A 14,051-nucleotide genomic window follows, 5' to 3' on the forward strand; every position below is an offset into this window, starting at 1 on the left:
TTTAGTAGAGACAGGGTTTCACTATGTTGCCCAGGCTGGTCTTGAACTCCTAACCTCAGGTGATCCACCTGCCTCGGCATCCCAAAGTGCTAGGATTACAGGTGTGAGCCACTGCATCCAGCCTAAAAACAACCACCATTTTATAACTTCTCATGATCCTCCGGGCTGATGGGAGTTTAGCTGGAAAATTCTTCTGGTCTCACTAGAGGTCTCTCTTGCTGCAGTCAGAAGGCCACTGCAGGGCCGGGCGCGGTGGCTCATACCTGTTATCCCAGCACTTTGGGAGGCTGAGGCGGGCGGATCACGTGAGGTCAGGAGTTTGAGACCAGCCTGGCCAGAGAGGCAAAACCCTATCTCTACTAAACATACAAAAATTAGCTGGGCATGGTGGCGGGTGCCTGTAATCCCAGCTACTCGGGAGGCTGAGGCAAGAGAATCGCTTGAACCCAGGAGATGGAGGTTGCAGTGAGCCGAGATCGCGCCACTGCACTCCAGCCTGACAAAGCGAGACTCAGTCTCAAAAACAAACAAACAAACAAAAAAAGTCACTGGAGCTAGCTAGGATACTAGCTCACATGTCCTGAGCCCTGGTGGGAACAAAGGGACCACAAGGATGGCTGGGCCTTTCTCTCCACGTCCGGGCCTCTCCCTCCAGGTGGTTTCTGCAGCAGAGTACACGATTTCTCACATGAGAGACGAGTCCCAAAACAAAAAAGTAGAAGCTGTCAAGTCTTTTTAAAATTTAGTCCTCCACCTGGTACAGCCTCACTTCTGCTGCATTCCACTGGTTAAGAGCAGTCACAGGCCAGCCCCACATTCAATAAATACCAGGACTCCTGGTTCACTGGGAACCATCTTTGAAAATTAGCTACCACAGTTTATGAGTCCCAAATTCCTAGGATTACTCTCCTAAGTTTCAGACCCAAATATCCAGTGATCTAAGGAATCTCTCTTCTTGGTCATTCCACTCTGCTCTTCAGGCTCCTCCAGCGCCCCAGCCCCTCCTCCTGCTCTACAACTGTTTCCAGCTAAGTGTTAACATCACCTCCACACAGGAGTTCAAGTCAGAAGCTTAGCAATCATATTTGGATCCTCCCACTCTTTGGTCCCGCATTCCTTTTCTTAAGTAACTCTAGACTTACTCCTCTTCATCTCTGTTGCTGATACTCTAATAGCAATCATGGCTAAGATTGGTGAGTGGTTTCCATGTGTGTAAACACTTGGGATGCATTCCATTTGGGCTTATCTGCTTATTTTGCAGAAGAGGAACCTGAGGCTGGTAGGGATTGGATAATTTGCCCAAAGTAGGCTGGTAGGGATTGGATAATTTCCCCAAAGTCTCACCCTATTCAAGAGTGGGGAGAACGAAGAGGCCTTAGGCTCTGCAGGCAGACAGGCAGCCCTGCTTTCAGAGGTTTTGTGGCAAGCCGGTGTCCAGCTGCCACTCAGTGTAGCCAACTGTCATCTCTCAGTTGGCCTTTCCCAGCAGCCTCCCAACTGGCGTTCCTGCCTCCAGCCTGGCCCCATCTGATCCATCCTCCAGGCTGCAGTCAGAGGTAGCTTTCTAGACTACCAAGAGGATCCTGGTCTTCTCTGCTTAAGCCTTTCAATGGTTTCCCTTGAGATAAAATCTAACTTTTCCCAGTACGTAGTTAAGTCCTTCACAAATTGACCCCTGTCAGCTTGACAGTACAGCGTGGGGCAGTAGCTCTTCATGGCAGCATTTTGGAAATGCGATTGTCCATCTATGACAATGGTAAGAACGTGCTATTGGCATTTGATGGTCAGTGGTCAGGGATACTGGAGTGCTGTAATACAAGGGACACCTAACCAAGAATTATCCTTGGTTTCCACAAAACTTTTTTTTTTTTTTTTTCAAGAGTCTTGCTCTGTCACCCAGGCTGGAGTGCAGTGGCACAATCTTAGCTCACTGCAAGCTCTGCCTCCCGGGTTCAAGTGATTCTCCTGCCTCGGCCTGCTGAGTAGCTTGAATTATAGGTGCCCGCCACCACGTCTGGCTAATTTTTGTATTTTTTATTTTTGTTTTTTGAGACAGAGTCTGGCTCTATCACCCAGGCTGGAGTGCAGTGGTGCAATCTTGGCTCACTGCAAGTTCTGCCTCCCAGGTTCACACCATTCTGCTGCCTCAGCCTCCCGAGTAGCTGGGACTACAGGCGCCCGCCACCATGCCCGGTTAATTTTACTGTATTTTTAGTAGAGACGGGGTTTCACCATGTTAGCCAGTATGGTCTCGATCTCCTGACCTTGTGATCTGCACGCCTCGGCCTCCCAAAGTGCTGGGATTACAGATGTGAGCCACTGTGCCCAGCCCTGTATCTTTTTAAAGTATATATTTTTTGAGATGGAGTCTCACTCTTTTGCCCAGGCTGGAGTGCAGTGGCACAATCTTGGCTCACTGCAACCTCTGCCTCCCGGGTTCAAGCCATTCTTCTGCCCCAACCTCCGGAGTACCTGGAATTACAGACACCTGCCATCATGTCCAGCTAATTTTCGTATTTTTAGTAGAGACAGGGTTTTACCACATTGGCCAGGCTGGTCTGGAACTCCTGCTCACAAGTGATCCACCCGCCTCAGCCTCCCAAAGTGCTGGAGTTATAGGCGTGAGTGGGCCCCATCTTTATGGAGGGGGAATCTCCTATTCAATTCCCCTCTGAAGACTGGGTGTGGTGGTTCACGCCTGTAATCCCAGCACTTTGGGAGGCCGAGGCCGGCGGATCACCAGGTCTAGAGATAGAGACCATCCTGGTCAACATGGTGAAACCCCGTCTCTACAAAAAATACGAAAAATTAGCTGGGCGTGGTGGCATGCGCCTATAGTCCCAACAGCTTGGGAGGCTGAAGCAGGAGAATCGCTTGAACCCCAGGAGGAGGAGGTTGCAGTGAGCCGAGACTGCACCACTGTACTCTAGCCCGGCAACAGAGTGCGACTCCGTCTCAAAATAAAATAAAATAAAATAAAAAATAAATTTAAAATTCTCCTCTGAAGAGGTTTTGGGGTGTTTCCCTTTCCCATGAGACAATGGCAAAAGTTCAGGTTCACCAGGTTAGTCAAGTGCCCTCGGAGTAAAAGCTTGTTTCAGTGTTCCACTGACCTCTGGCTGCATCCCCTGCCTTAACTTATTTTATTTTGCCCTGAAAATTCCTTACTTTTTCAGCAGCTCATCAAAGCATTTACAATTTTTAAAAAATTAGGCTGTATATGGTGGCTCATGCCTGTAATCCCAACACTTTGGGAGGCTGAGGCAGGCAGATCACCTGAGGTCGGGAGTTGGAGACCAGCCTGACCAACATGGAAAAACATCTCTAGTAAAAAACCACAAAATTAGCTGGGCATGGTGGCATATGCCTGTAATCCCAGCTACTTGGGAGGCGGAGGCAGAATTGCTTGAACCCGGGAGGTGGAGGTTGTGGTGAGCCAAGGTGGCGCCACTGCACTCCTGCCTGGGCGACAGAACCAGACTCCATTTCAAAAAAAAAAAGAAAAAAAATTAGGCCGTGGGCGGTGGCTCATGCTTGTAATCCTAGCACTTTGGGAGGCCAAGGTGGGCAGATCACGAGGTCAGGAGATCGAGACCATCCTAGCTAACATGGTGAAACCCTATCTCTACTAAAAATACAAAAAATTAGCCGGGCGTGGTGGTGCATGCCTGTAGTCCCAGCTACTCGGGAAGCTGAGGCAACAGAATCGCTTGAACCCAGGAGGCGGAGGTTGCAGTGAGCCGAGATTCTGCCACCACACTCTAGCCTGGGTGAGAGAGCGAAACTCCGCCTAAAAAAAAAAAAAAAAATAAATAAAATAATAATAATTGTTATCTGGGATTTTTAGTTGTTTTTTGGGGAGACAGAGTCTTCCAGGTACTTGGCCTGGCAGAGGAAGGCATAAACATGAAATACCTTTGCATGTATTTAGTGTGACTTGGTTTTTTTCCAAGAATGCAACTACTATGTAAATTGTTTTATATTGTTCAGAACTTTATCAAAAGTTGTTTACTATTTTGGAAAATAGTAACACTAATGGCGATGCTGTTCTATACAACACCCTTAGGTAAGTCTGCATTTATCTCTACCACATTCTTAGTGATTCTAGGTATGGATGCAAGTATCTGACTACTTTATCTTCCAGTGTAATGGTGCCTGGGTGTCTGCATATTGAATCGCCATCCTTCTATTTGTCTTTTTTTTTTTTGAGACGAAGTTTCAATCTTGTTGCCCAGGCTGGAGTGCAATGGCACACTCGCACACTCTCAGCTCACTGCAACCTCTGCTTCCCGGGTTCAAGCGATTCTCCTGCCTCTGCCTCCAGGGTAGCTGGGATTAAAGGTGCCCACCACCACGCCTGGCTAATTCTTTGTATTTTTAGTAGAGATGAGATTTTACCATGTTGGCCAGGCTGGTCTCAAACTCCTAACCTCAGGTAATCCACCTGCCTCCGCCTCCCAAAGTGCCAGGATTACAAGTGTGAGCCACCATGTCCGGCCTAGTTGTCTTTTTTATAATCAAGACATCATATTGATTTGTTTTTTGAAATCATGTGTCCAGGCAGGCTATATTATCTGTTAATTTCACTCTGGGATATTAGTGTTGCAAAATGTTTGTTATAAGAAAGGAACATTGGGGCTGGGTGTGGTGGCTTGCACATGTAATCCCAGCACTCTAGGAGGCTAAGGCAGGAGGATCACTTGAACCTAGGCATTCCAGACCAGCCTGGGTAACACAGTGAGACCTCGTCTCTACTAAAAACAAACAAAAAAAATTAGCTGGGCGTGGTGGTGTGGGCCTGTAGTCACAGCTGTTTGGGAAGCTGTGGCAGGAGGATTGCTTGAACCTAGGAGCTCCAAGTTGCAGCTACCTATGATCGTGCCACTGTATTCCAGCCTGGGTGACGGAGCAAGACTGTCTCAGAAAAGAAAAAAAAGAAAGTGACATTGGATCTGTTAGGGTGCAGTCACTGGCAAGGACATTAAGAACACAGACTCAGCCAGGCGTGGTGACTCATGCCGGTTTAGAAACCGTTTCTAAAAAAATGCAAAAATTAGCCAAGTGTGGTGGTGCACGCCTGTAGTCCCAGCTACTCGGAAGGCTGAGGCAGGAGAATTGCTTGAACCCAAGAGGTGGAGGTTGCAGTGAGCCAAGGTCGCGCCATTGCACGCAAGCCTCGGTGACAGAGTGAGAATCCGTCTCAAAAAAAAAAAAAAAGAGAGAAAAAGAACACAGGCTCAGCTCAGCGGGGTGCGGTGGCTCACGCCTGTAATCCCAGCACTTTGGGAGTCCGAGGCGGGTGGATCACAAGGTCAGGAGTTCCAGACCAGCCTGGCCAACATGGTGAAACCCCGTCTTTACTAAAAAATACAAAAATTAGCCAGGTGTGGTGGAGCACCCCTGTAATTCCAGGTACTCAGGAGGCTGGGGCAGGAGAATTGCTTGAACCCAGGAGGCAGAGCTTGCAGTGAACTGAGATCATGCCACTGCTCTCTAGCCTGGGTGACAGAGCAAGATGTGTCTCAAAAAAAAAAAAAAAGGGCCGGGCGCAGTGGCACATGCCTCTAAAATTCCAGCACTTTGGGAGGCCGAGGCTGGCGGATCACCCGAGGTCGGGAGTTCAAGATCAGCCTGACCAACATGGAGAAACCCCATCTCTACTAAAAATACAAAATTAGCTGGGCATGGTGGTGCATGCCTGTAATCCCAGCTACTTGGGAGGCTGAGGCAGGAGAATGGTTTGAACCCAGGAGGCAGAGGTTGTGGTGAGCCGAGATCGTGCCATTGCACTCCAATCTGGGCAACAAGAGTGAAACTCCGTCTCAAAAAAATAAAAAATAAAAAACAAAAAGACCAGTGCGGTGTCTCACACCTGTAATCCCAGCACTTTAGGAGGCCGAGGCAGGTGGATTGCTTGAAGTCAGGAATTCAAGACCAGCCTGGCAAATACGATGAAACCCCATTTCTACTAAAAATACAAAAATTAGCCGGGTGTGCTGGCGTGTGCCTGCAATCCCAGCTACTCGGGAGGCTGAGGCAGAAGAATTGCTTGAACCCGGGAGGCGGAGGTTGCAGTGAGCCGAGATTGTGCCATTGCAATTTAGCCTGGGCAACAGAGCAAGACTCTGTCTCAAACAAACAAACAAACAAACAAAAAACACAGACCCTGGAGATACTTTTACTTTTGCTACTTACAGGTATGTGACTTTGAGCAAGATGGTTAACCTTGCTGTGTCTGTTTCTTCATCTGTCAAATGGGCTTCCAAATATCTGCCTCAGAAAGTTACTGTGAGGATTAAATGAGTTATGTGAGGTTTTGACAGTGCCTGGCACATGGCAAGTGTTACTAAATGTCAAACCTAACCTATGATGACTTCTGTAACCTAATTTCTTGCCTCCCCTAGAAGTTCTAATTCTAACCTTATCAACATGCTTTATGGGCCAGGTGAGGTAGCACACGTCTGTAATTCCAACACTTTGGGAGGCCCAAGTAGGAGGCTCACTTGAGGCCAGGAGTTCCAGACCACCTGGGTGACAAAGGGAGATGCTGTGTCTTTGAAAAGAAAAAAATTGGCTGGGTGCAGTGGCTCACGCCTGTAATTCCAGCACTTTGGGAGACCGAGGCGGGTGGATCATGAGGTCAGGAGATCAAGACCATCCTGGCTAACACGGTGAAACCCCATCTCTACTAAAAATACAAAAAATTAGCCGGGTGTGGTGGTGGGCGTTTCTAGGCCCAGTTACTCAGGAGGCTGAGGCAGGAGAATGGTGTGAACCTGGGAAGCAGAGCTTGCAGTGAGCTGATATTGTGCCACTGCACTCCAGCCTGGGCGACAGAGCAAGACTCTGTCTCAAAAAAAAAAAGAGAAAAAAAAATTTAAAAATTAGCTGCGCGTGGCCACCAGTGCCTGCAGTCCTAAATAGGAGGCTGAGGCAGAAGGATTACTTAAGCCCAGAAGTTCAAGACTACAGGCCGGGCGCAGTGGCTCATGCCTATAATTCCAGCACTTTGGGAGGCCAAGCTGGGTGGATCATCTGAGATGAGGAGTTTGAGACCAGCCTGGCCAAGTTGGTGAAACCCCATCTCTATTAAGAATACAAAAATTAGGGCTGGGCGCAGTGGCTCACGCCTGTAATCCCAGCACTTTGGAAGGCCGAGGCAGGTGGATCACCTGAGGTCTGGAGTTTGAGACCAGCCTGGCCAACATGGTGAAACCCCATCTCTACTAAAAATACAAAAAATTAGCTGGGCATGTTGGCAAGCACCTGTAATCCCAGCCACTCGGTAGGCTGAGGCAGGAGAATTGCTTGAACCTGGGAGGTGAGCTGAGATCGCCCCATTGCACTCCAGCCTGGGCAATAAGAGTGAAACTCTGTCTCAAAACAACAACAACAACAACAACGAAAACCAAAAATTAGACAGGCGTGGTGGCGAGTGCCTGTAGTCCCAGCTACTCGGGAGGCTGAGGCAGGAGGATGGCGTGAACCCAGGAGCTGGAGGTTGCAATGAGCTGAGATCGCACCACTGCACTCCAGCCTGAGCAACAGAGTGAGACTCATTCTCAAAAAAAAGAAAAAATAAAAAGACTGTAGTGAGCCGTTACTGTGCCACTGCACTGCAGCCTATCTCTAAAAGACCCTGTCTCTTAAAAAAAAAAAAAGAAAAATGTGCGTTATTGGAATGTGCCATGATTCTTCTTGCTTTGCACAACTTCTCCCTACAATGCTTTTCCCTCACTTCTTCCCTGGTCAATTCCTACCTGTCCCTCAAGTCTCACTTAGAATTTGGGTATGGCCTCACTTAGTTACTTTTTGTTTTCTTTCTTGAGACAGGGTTTCACTCTATTGCTCAGCCTGGACTGTATTGGCACAATCATGGCTCAGCCCAGCCTTCATCTCCCGGGCTTAAGTGATCCTGCCACAGCAGCCTCCCAAGTAACTGGAACTACAGGCTCACGCCACCGGGCCCAGCTAATTTTTTTTTTTTTTTTTTTTTTTGAGACAGACTCTCACTCTTGTTGCTCAGGCTGGACTGCAATGGCATGATCTTGGCTCCGCAACCTCCACCTCCTGGGTTCAAGTGATTCTCCTGCCTCAGCCTTCTAAGTAGCTGGGATTACAGGCATGCGCCAACACACCTGGCTAATTTTGTATTTTTAGTAGAGACGGGGTTTCACCATGTTGGTCAGGCTAGTCGCGAATTCCCGACCTCACATGATCTGCCCGCCTTGGCCTCCCAAAGTCCTGGGATTACAGGCATGAGCCACCACGCCCAGCCATATCTGGGTAATTTTTGTAGTAACAAGGTTTCACCATGTTTCCCAGGCTGGTCTTGAACTTCTGGGCTCAAGTGATCCCCGCCCCCGCCCCGCTCAGCCTCCTAAAGTGCTGGGATTACAGGCATGAGCCACTGCACTTGGGCCACTTAGTTACTTTTTTCCTGAAGCCTATATCACTATCTCCCCAAGTCTGGGTGAGATGTCCCTATATTTATCCCAGTGGCTGCCCTTATCATACAGTGTAAGTGTTATAGAGCATGAGGGTTTACAGTGGGCAGTGAATGCCCTGAGGAAGAAGCATTTGCAGTAAGGCTTGAAAAATGAGGAAGAGGCAGAGGATAGCTTGCACAAAGTCCCTGAGGTGGGAACTGCTGAATGGGGTACATTGCAGTGAGTGAGGAGGGGACAGGCAGGGGACGAGGTTGAAGAGCTGGGAGGCTCTGTCTGGTAAAGTGTTTAGACGCATCATCTCCCTGGCTCCATCGCCCCACCTATGGCCATGCAGGATGTAGACGGCTGAAAATCTTTACCTTGTGTCCCTGATCCCTATGCCTGCAATGTTCCCTGCCTTCTCTGATTAATAATAAAATTCCATTCATCCTTCAAGGCCCAGGTCCAAACTATTTACGAAACCTCCTTCCATTCTTTAGCAGGAATTAATTGCTCCCTTGTCTGAAGTCCACAGCACTAATCACATGCTGACTTGTATCTCAGCTAGCTGTTTATGCCAGTCTGCCCACCAACGTAGAGAGTTCCCTGAGGGCAAAGGCTCTTAGTCACCTCTGTAGCCATCTCCTGGTGTTTAGCAGGTACTCAATGTGACATTTACTTGACTAGTGGGTGGTGCTTAGTACTACTCATGGCAGAATAGAAGGAAAACAAAAATAGTAACAATTTATGCTCTATCACGTTTCCCCATTCATCACCTGATTTCGGCCTTCCAACAACTCTATGAGACAGATGGGACAGGCACTATTAGACCCATTTTACAGATAGGGTAGCTGAGGCCCTATGGCACACAGCTTGTAAGTAATGTGGACTAAGTCTCAAACTTGTCCCCTTACTTCGGATTCTGTGCTAGGAATGGAATTAAACCAAACAGTATTTTGAAGCCATAATGGAAAGCGCTTTTCTGGGTGGACTAGGGAGAGATCTTTAGTCAGCTGTCAGGGGTTAACAGCAGCTCCATCAAGGAGGGCACAGGATTTCTCTCTCCGGCCCAAGCAGCTGGAGGAATCCACAACACCATCCCACAGCCCTGGAAGAAGAGACTGGTGTTCGGGTCAGGTGGGTAAGATGACGTAAATGATGACTTGTGAGCAGAGGCCTGCCTCTGTTGCTATGACAACTGGAGCTTGACTACTTGGCCTTTGCAAGGTTAGCTGAGGCGGGTTCTTCGTTAATTCGAGATTAAGGAAGGATATTTAGCGGGGAAAGTGTGTGTGTGTGGGGCGGATTAAAGACGAAAGGAGTATATTCAACAATGACTGTTTAGCTCAGTGTTCTCCACCTTGGCAACACGTTACAATCACCTGCCACAATTTCCTGATGCCTAGGCTGCACCCCAGAATTAAATTAGAATTTCCAGGAGTGGGAACCAGCATCATAGTTAGTTAAATCTGGCCAGGTGATTCCAATTGCAGCTAAAGTTGCAAACCCAGGTTTTAACTGGTAAGCGGCATTCTTGTGACCTTCCCAAGATGGCGGCCACTCAACCGCTTCCGCCTTTACGTGGGCAGGCAGGGGGCAGGCTTCCCAGGGGCGCATGCGTCCCGCGTCTCTTCGCTCCCTGCTCCCTCCTCCTTTTTCCCCCGCCTCCATTTTGTTCGCGGACGCTGGGGACGGTGGGAGCAGATCCATTTCCGGGTTGGCAAAAGGGGCGGCGGCGGTGGCGAGAAAGAGAGCTTGCCGGGGGGCGAGCAGGACAGGACGAAGCCGGAGCGTAGGCGGCGGAGGATTCGCTCCCAGAGCAGCTGTGGCCAGGTCGGAAAGAGGCCGGGGCGGCTGGGTCAGTCGCTGAAATGACCTGCGGACCTGAGTGGGAGGAAAGCCGGGGGGAGGGGGACTCGGGGCGGGGCTTGAGAAGAGAGGGGGCATTAGAGGAGGGGCCGGAGGGAGAGAGGGGTCTTGGGGGCGGGGCCTGAGGGGCGGGGGGCCTGGGGACTGAATCGGAAGAACCTGGAGGAGAGAGGGCGTGGGGAATCTGGGGAGGAGTGGTCGGGTATTGGTATGGGGCGAGCGCGGACTGGGAAAATGGGGAGGAAGGTTTTTGAGAGACAGGTAATAAGGGTTCCTGAAGGATTGGGTGAGGTAAGGCGGCAGCTCAGGGTGAGGAACGAGGTAATCGTGCGCAAAGAGGGAGACGGGAACGGAAGACCTGTTGGGAACAGCTGATTAGCAGGATGCTGTGAGTGAGGAGTCCAGTGTGACATTTTGGGGATTGAGTTAAGTGGAAGCTAGCGTTTGGGAAGATGGCTCGGGAAACTGCTTACACCAGAGGGAATCTTGAGAGCGTTCGTTGAAAAGGAATCAGAATCGAGTTAAAGGTCGGATTGAGAATGTTGAGAAACGCATTGGAACGTCTGGAGTTGAGGGTTCATGTTGAAGTGGTGTGAAGTGAGGGAAGATGGAATTTTTTTTTTTTTAAAGGTGGGGTCTGGCTATGTTGCTCAGACTGGTCGTCTTGAACTCCTGGGCTCAAGCGATCTTCCCACCTTGGCCTCCCAGAGTGCTGGCATTACAGGTGTGAGCCACTGCGCCCGGCCAAGATGGAAATCTTAAAGTGTTCAGCATGAGTGTGTATGGTCGAGTTTTTGATCAGGAAGGAAAGTTCTTAAAGATAACGTTGGGGCAAGGAACTGGTATGTGATGGAATTTTTTTTTTTTTTTCTTTTAAGAGACGTGGTCTCACTCTGTCGTCCAGGCTGGAGTGCAGTGGCATGATCATGGCTTCTTGAAGCCTTGACCTCCCGGGCTCAAAGTGATCCTCCCACCTCAGTCTCTCCAATAGCTGGGACCACAGGTGTGGCCACTACTCCTGCCTAACGTGTGTGTGTGTGTGTGTGTGTATATATATATGTGTGTGTGTGTGTGTGTTTTATTGTTGTTGTTGGAGACAGAGTCTTGCTCTGTTGTCCAGACTGGTCTAGAATTCCTGGGCTCAAGTGATCCTCCTGCCTTGGCCTCCCAAAGTGCTGGGATTACAGGTATGAGCCACTGTGCCTGGCCCAGAATTCGTTTTTTTTTTTTTTTTTTTTTTGAGACAGAGTCTTGCTCAGTTGCCCAGGCTGGAGTGCAGTGGTGCGATCTCAGCTCACTACAAGCTCTGCCTCCCGGGTTCACAGCCATTCTTCTACCTCAGCCTCCCGAGTAGCTGGGACTACAGGCGCCTACCACCACACCCAGCTAATTTTTCTTTTTGTATTTTTGGTAGGGATGGGGTTTCACCGTGTTAGCCAGGCTGGTCTCTATCTCCTGACCTCGTGATCCGCCCACCTCGGCCTCCCAAAGTGCTGGGATTACAGGCATGAGCCACCACGCTCAGCCAGAATTCATATTTTTTTTTTTTTTTTTTTTTTTTTTGAGACGGACGCTCTGTCGCCCAGGCTGGAGTGCAGTGGCCGGATCTCAGCTCACTGCAAGCTCCACCTCCCGGGTTCCCGCCATTCTCCTGCCTCAGCCTCCCGAGTAGCTGGGACCACAGGTGCCCGCCACCTCGCCCGGCTAGTTTTTTGTATTTCTTAATAGAGATGGGGTTTCACCGTGTTAGCCAGGATGGTCTCGATCTCCTGACCTCGTGATCCGCCCACCTCGGCCTCCCAAAGTGCTGGGATTACAGGCATGAGCCACCACGCTCAGCCAGAATTCATATTTTTTAAAGGACTTGAATAATTTGTTATTGCTTTGGGCTCTCCCAGGGTCCCCATCCTTTTTCATGCTGTTATTTTTGCCTTACGGTTTTGGTTTTTGACTGTCTTACTGAATGTTTTTGGCTATTCTGTTCTCCTTTTACAAATCAGAAGAGAACTTCAGGGAGTAAGGACAGTTGTAGCCTACCTATGGATTTAGTAAATAACTTCAAGGCAAATTATTAAACTTTCATTTCTTTCCCCTTTGAAATATAGGTCTCATCTGTCCCTGCCTCTAAAAGTTTGTGTTAACACATGGGATCTTTAAAGTGGTTGCATAGAAGTGATGTCTGAAAACGAGACTGCGATATTGATATTTAGAAGGCACACAATGGTGCACCTGTCTGTAATCCCAGCTGCTTGGGAGGCTGAGGCAGGAGGATTGCTTGAGCCTAAGAGTTCAAGACCACTCTGGGCAATATAGCAAGACCCCGTCTCTCTCTCTCTTTTTTTTTTTTTTTTTTTTTTTTTTTGAGACGGAGTCTCGCTCTGTCACCCAGGCTGGAGTGCAGTGGCCAGATCTCAGCTCACTGCAAGCGCCGCCTCCCGGGTTTACGCCATTCTCCTGCCTCAGCCTCCTGAGTAGCTGGGACTACAGGCGCCTGCCACCTCGCCCGGCTAAGTTTTTGTATTTTTAGTAGAGACGGGGTTTCACTGGGTTAGCCAGAATGGTCTCGATCTCCTGACCTCATGATCCGCCCGTCTCGGCCTCCCAAAGTGCTGGGATTACAGGCTTGAGCCACCGCGCCCGGCCTCTCTCTCTTTTTTTTGTTTTTAAGATAGAGTCTCGCTCTCTTGCCCAGGCTGGAGTGCAGTGGCGTGATTTCAGCTCACTGCAACCTCCGCCTCCCAGGTTCAAGCGAATCTTCTGCCTCAACCACCTGAGTAGCTGGGATTACAGGCATGTGCCACAACGCCCAGCTAATTTTTATATTTTTAGTAGAGACAGGGTTTCACCATATTGGCCAGACTGTCTCGAACTCCTGACTTTGTGATCCGCCCACCTCGGCCTCCCAAAGTACTGGGATAACAGGCATGTGCCACCGTACCTGGCCGACCTGTCTCTTAAAGAAAAACAAGACTGGGCATGCTGGCTCATGCCGATAATCCCAGCACTTTGGGAGGCCAAGGCGGTGGATCACCTGAGGTCAGGAGTTCGAGACCAGCCTGACCAACATGGTGAAACCCGGTCTGTACTAAAATACAAAAATTAGCTGAGCATGGTGGCGGGCCCCTGTAATCTCAGCTACTTGGGAGGCTGAGGCAGGGAATTGCTTGAACCTGGGGAGGTGGAGTTTGCAGTGAGCTGAGATCGTGCCACCGCACTCCAGCCTGGGCAACAAGAACAAAACTCCACCTCAACAACAACAACAAAGACAAAAAAAGGAAACATGAGTTTCTTCCTCTCAGCCTTGCTGCTGCTGTGTGTGTGTGTGTGTGTGTGTGTGTGTGTGTGTGTGTGTCTGCATGCCAGCCAGGGAAGAACTGGTTTTGATTTGATGCATGTTCAGTTTTTTTTTTTTTTTTTTTTTTTGAGACAGAGTTTCAGTCCTGTTGCCCAGGCTGGAGTGGAATGGCACAATCTTGGCTCACTGCAACCTCCGCCTCCTGGATTCAAGCGATTCCCCTGCCTCAGTCCCCCAAGTAACCGGGACTGTAGGCGTACACCACCATGCCTGGCTAATTTTTTGTATTTTAGTAGAGATGGGGTTGTAGTACCTTGGTCAGGCTGGTCTTGAACTCCTGACTTCAGGTGATCCACCCGCCTCGGCCTCCCAAAGCATTGGGATTACAGGCATGAGCCACCACACCTGGCTGCATGTTCAGTTTTTAAATTCTTACTAGTGTCAACTTTTAAAAGTAA

General features: G+C 49.3%; 1 protein-coding gene across 4 annotated transcripts in view; it reads left to right on the plus strand.

Annotated features, from left to right (window-relative positions):
- The first annotated feature begins 10,079 nt into the window (after window positions 1-10,079).
- WIPF2 (WAS/WASL interacting protein family member 2) overlaps window positions 10,080-14,051 on the plus strand; it is a 71,482-nt gene continuing 67,510 nt past the window's right edge. The window contains exon 1 of one of the 4 annotated variants that reach the window (XM_031657595.1): window positions 10,080-10,262. The gene's annotated coding sequence lies outside the window, so the exon portion shown is untranslated. Of the gene's footprint in view, window positions 10,288-10,454; window positions 11,141-14,051 lie in introns of those variants that run through there. The other 3 variants (XM_031657594.1, XM_003912965.5, XM_009190551.4) reach the window with 3 other exon arrangements.

Source organism: Papio anubis, chromosome 17 (genome assembly GCF_008728515.1).
Source record: "Papio anubis isolate 15944 chromosome 17, Panubis1.0, whole genome shotgun sequence".
Classification (NCBI taxonomy): domain Eukaryota; kingdom Metazoa; phylum Chordata; class Mammalia; order Primates; family Cercopithecidae; genus Papio; species Papio anubis.